Genomic DNA, 6,459 nt, shown 5'->3' on the forward strand with positions numbered 1-6,459 from the left:
TGTATGTCACATGTGTGTCACATATATGTTACATGTATGACACACACATATCACATGTATGTTACATGTATGTTACATGTATGTTACGTGTACTTTACATTATGTTACATGTATGTTAGATTTATGACACACACATATGTTACAAGCATGTCACATGTATTTCACATGTATGTCACACGTATGACATCACATGTTACAAGCATGTTCCAAGTATATTACATGTATGTTACATGTATGTCACATGTATGATAGACACATGTTACAATCATGTCACATGTATGTTACAAGTATGTCACATGTATGTTACATATATGTTACATGTATGTTACATGTATGACATATCTATGTTACATGTATGACACATGTGTGTTATATCTATGACACATGTATGTTACATGCATGACACATGAATGTTACATGTATATGACATGTATATGACATGTATGTGACAAGTATGATACACATATGTTACATGTATGTTACCTGTATGACACAACTATGTTACATGTTTGTTACATGAATGTTACACTATGACACATGTAGGTTACATGTATGTTACCTGTATGTCACATGTACGTTACATGTATGTCACATGTATGTCACATGTATGTTACATGTATGTTACATGTATGTTACATGTATATTACATGTATGTTACATGTATGACACATGTATGTTACATATATGTTACATGTATGACACATGTATGTTACATGTATGTTACATGTATGTTACATGTGTGTTACATGTATGTTACATGAATGACACATGTATGTTATCTATGACACATGAATATTACATGTATGACAAATGTATGTCACATGTACGTCACATATATGTTACATGTATGACACACAAAAGTCACATGTATGTTACATGTATGTTACATGTATGTTACATTATGTTACATGTATGTTAGATTTATGACACACACATATGTTACAAACATGTCACATGTGTTTCACATGTATGTAACAGGTATGTCACATGTATGACACTCATATGTTACAAGCATGTTAAATGTATATTACATGTATGTTACATGTATGTCACATGTATGACACACACATGTTACAAGCATGTCACATGTAGGTTACAAGCATGTCACATGTATGATACATGTATGTTACATGTATGTTACATGTATGACACATGTATGTTACATGTATGTTACATGTATGTAACATGGATGTTACATGTATGTTACATGTATTCAACATGGATGTTATATGTATGATACACACATTTCACAAGTATGTTACATGTATGTTACATGTATATTTGATGTATGACACACACATGTTACAAGCATGTCACATGTATGTTACATGTGTGTGACATGTATGTGTCATTCATGTTACATTATGTGACATGTATTTTACATGTATGTTACATGTATGTTACATGCATGACACTTGTATGTTCCATGTATGTTACATGCATGACACATATATGTTCCATGTATGTTACATGTATGACACATGTATGTAACATGTATGTTACATGTATCTATCATTGATGTTACATGTATGATACACACATTTCACATGTATGTTACATGTAGATTACATATATGACCCATGTATGTCACATGTGTGTCACATGTATGTTACATGTATGTTACATGTTTGTTACATGTATTTTACATGCATGTTACATGTATTTTACATGTATTTTACATGTATGAGACATGTATGTTACATGTATGACACATGTATGTTACTTGTATGTTACATATGTTACATGTATGTTACATGTATGTTACACGTATGTTACATGTATGTTACATGTAAGTTACATGTATGTGACATATATGTTACATGTATTTGACATGTATATTAATGTATGACACAAGTATGTTACATGTTTTTTACATGTATATTACATGTATGTTACATGTATGTTATATGTATGTGACATATATGTTACATGGATGAAACACATATGTCACATGTATGTTACATGTATATTAGATGTATGACACACACATGTTACAAGCATGTCACATGTATGTTACATGTATGACAAATTTATGACACATGTATGACACATGCATGTTACATGTATGTGACATGTATGTTACATGTATGACACTTGTATGTTACATGTATATTACATGTATGTTACATGTATATTAGATGTATGACACACATGTTACAAGCATGTCACATGTATATAACATGGATGAACATGTATGACACATTTATGACACATGTATGACACATGTATGTTACATGTATGTGACATGTATGTGACATTCTTGTTACATTATATGACATGTATGTTACATGTCTGTTACATGTATGACACCTGTATGTTACATTTATGACACAGGTATGTCACATGTGTGTCACATGTATGTTACATGTATTTTACATGTATATGACATTTATGTTACATGTATGAAACATGTTTGTTAAATATATGTTACATGTATGACACATGTAAGTTACATGTAAGTTACATGAATGTTACATGTATAACTCATGTATGTTACATGTATGATGCATGTATGTGACATTTATGCTACATGTATATTACATGTATGACACATGTATGTTTTATCTATGACACATGTATGTTACATGTACGACACCTTTAAGAACCATGTATGTTACATGTATTTTACATGTATTACACATATATGAGACATGTATGACACATATATGACACATGTATGTTGCATGTATGTGACATGTATGTGTCATTCATGTTACATTATGTGACATGTATTTTACATGTATGTTACATGTATGTTACATGTATAACACTTGTATGTTACATGTATGTTACATGCATGACACATGTATGTTACATATATGTTACATGTATGAATCAGGTATGTCACATGTGTGTCACATGTATGTTACATGTATGACACTTGTATGTTACATGTATGTTACATGCATGACACATGTATGTTACATGTATGTTACATGTATCTAGCATGGATGTTACATGTATGATACACACATTTCACATGTATGTTACATGTATGTTACATGTATGTTATATGTATATTTGATGTATGACGCACACATGTTACAAGCATGTCAATTGTATGTTACATGTATGTTACATGTATGTTAAATGTATGTTACATGTATGACACATGTATGTTACATATATGTTACATGTATGGCACATGTATGTTACATTTATGATAAATGTATGTCACATGTGCTTCACATATATGTTACATGTATGACACACACATGTCACATGTATGTTACATGTATGTTACATGTATGCTACATTATGCTACATGTATGTTAGATTTATGACACACACATATGTTATAAGTATGTCATATGTATTTCACATGTATGTAACATGTATGTCACATGTATGTCACTCACATGTTACAAGCATGTTACATGTATATTACATGTATGTTACATGTATGTCACATGTATGACACACACATGTTGCAAGCATGTCACATGTATGTTACATGTATGTTACATGTATGTTACATGTATGACACATGTATGTTACTTGCATGTCACATGTATGTTACATGCATGTGACATATATCTTACATGTATGTAACAGAGAGGTTACATGTATGACACATGTATGTTACATGTATGAAACATGTATGTTACATGTATGACACATGAATGTTACATGTATATCACATGTATATAACATTTATGTGACATGTATGATACACATGTTACATGTATGTTACATGTATGACACAAGTATGTTACATGTTTGTTAAATGTAAGTTACAAGTATGACACATGTATGTTACATGTATGACACAAATATGACACATGTATGACACATGAATCTGACATGTTTGTTACATGTATGTTACATGTATGTTACACATACATTACATGTATATTAGATGTAGGACACACTCATGTTACAAGCATGTCACATGTATGTTACATGTATGTAACATCTATGTCATTTGTATGTCAGATGTATGTCTCATGTTTATCACATGAATATCACATGTATGTTACATGTATGTTACATGTATGACACACACATGTTACAAGCATGTTACAAGCATGTTACTTGTATGTTATGTATGACACATGAATGTTACATTTATAACACAGTATGTTACATGTATGACACATGTATGGTACATCTATGACACATGTATGTTACATGTATGTTACATGAATGACATAATTTTTTACAAGTATGTTACATATATTTGGCATATATGTTACATGTATGACACACACATGTCACATGTATGTTACATGTATGACACATGTATGACACTTGTATGACACATGTATGTTACATGTATGTGACTTATATGTGACTTGTATGTGACATTCATGTTACATTATGTGACATGTATGTTACATGTATGTTACATGTATGTAACATGTATTACATGCATGACACATGTATGTTACATGTATGTTACATGTATGACACATGTATGTATCATGTATGTTACATGTATATTATATTTATGTAACATGGATGTTACATGTATGATACACACATTTCACATGTATGTTACATGTTTGTTAAATGTATGTTACATGTATGACACATGTATGTTACATGTATGTTACATGTATGTTACATGTATGACACATGTAGGAAACATGTATGACACATGTATGACACATGTTTGTTACATGTATGTTACATGTATGACACATTTATGATACTTGTATGTTACATGTATGACACACACATGTTACATGTATGACACACACATGTTAAAAGCATGTCACACACATGTTACATGTATGACACACGTATGTTACATGTATGACACATTTATTTTACATTTATGACACATGTATGTTTCATGTATGTTATATGGATGACACATGTATGTTACATGTATGACACATGTATGCTACATGTATGACACATCGATGGTACATGTATGTTTCATGTATGTTACATGTATGTGACATTCATGTTACATTATGTGACATGTATGTTACATGTATGACACTTGTATCTTACATGTATGTTACATGTATGTGACATGTATATTAGATGTATGACACACACATGTTACAAGCATGTCACTTGTATGTTACATGCATGTTACATATATGTTACATGTATGTTACATGTATATTACATTTTGACACACACATGTTACAAGCATGTCACATGTGTGTAACATGTATGAACATGTATGACACATTTATGACACATGTATGACACATGTATGTTACATGTATGTGACATATATGTGACATTCTTCTTACATTATATGTATATATATGACATGTATATTAGAAGTGTGACCCACACATGTTATAAGCTTCTCACATGTATGTTACATGTATGTTACATATATGTTCATGTATGTTACATGTATGACACATGTATGTTAAATGTATGACACAGGTATTTCACATGTGTGTCACATGTATGCTACATGTATGTAACATGTATGTTACATGTATTTTACATGTATGTTACATGTTAGAAACATGTATGTTACAATATGTTACATGTATGACACATGTAAGTTACATGTAAGTTACATGAATGTTACATGTATATTACAAGTATGACACATGTATATTTCATCTATGACACATGTATGTTATAGGTATGACACATTTAAGAAACATGTATGTTACATGTATTTTACATGTATTACACATGTATGACACATGTATGACACATGTATGACACATGTATCTGACATGTTTGTTACATGTATGTTACATGTATATTACACATACGTTACATGTATATTAGATGTAGGACACACACATGTTACAAGCATGTCACATGTATGTTACATGTATGTAACATGTACGTTACTTGTATGTCAGATGTATGTCTCATGTTTGTCACATGTAAGTCACAAGTATGTTACATGCATATTACATATATGTTACATGTATGTTACATGTATATTACATGTATGTTACATGTATGTTACATGTATGACACATGTAAGTTACATGTAAGTTACATGAATGTTACCTGTATGACTCATGTATGTTACATGTATGATGCATGTATGTGACATTTATGTTCCATGCATATTACATGTATGACACATGTATGTTTCATCTATGACACATGTATGTTACATGTATGACACATTTAAGAAACATGTATGTTACATGTATTTTACATGTATTACACATATATGACACATGTATGACACATGTATGACACATGTATCTGACATGTTTGTTACATGTATGTTATATGTATGTTACATGTATGACACTTGTATTTTACATGTATGTTACATGTATGACACATGTATGTTACATGTATGTTACATGTATTACATGCATGACACCTGTATGTTACATGTATGTTACATGTATGACACATGTATGTAACATGGATGTTACATGTATGTTACATGTATGACACATGTATGTAACATGGATGTTACATGTATGTTACATGTATGTAACATGGATGTTACATGTATGAAACACACATTTCACATGTATGTTACATGTATGTTACATGTATGAC

Source organism: Cricetulus griseus, unplaced genomic scaffold, assembly GCF_003668045.3.
Source record: "Cricetulus griseus strain 17A/GY unplaced genomic scaffold, alternate assembly CriGri-PICRH-1.0 unplaced_scaffold_275, whole genome shotgun sequence".
In the NCBI taxonomy this organism is placed as follows: domain Eukaryota; kingdom Metazoa; phylum Chordata; class Mammalia; order Rodentia; family Cricetidae; genus Cricetulus; species Cricetulus griseus.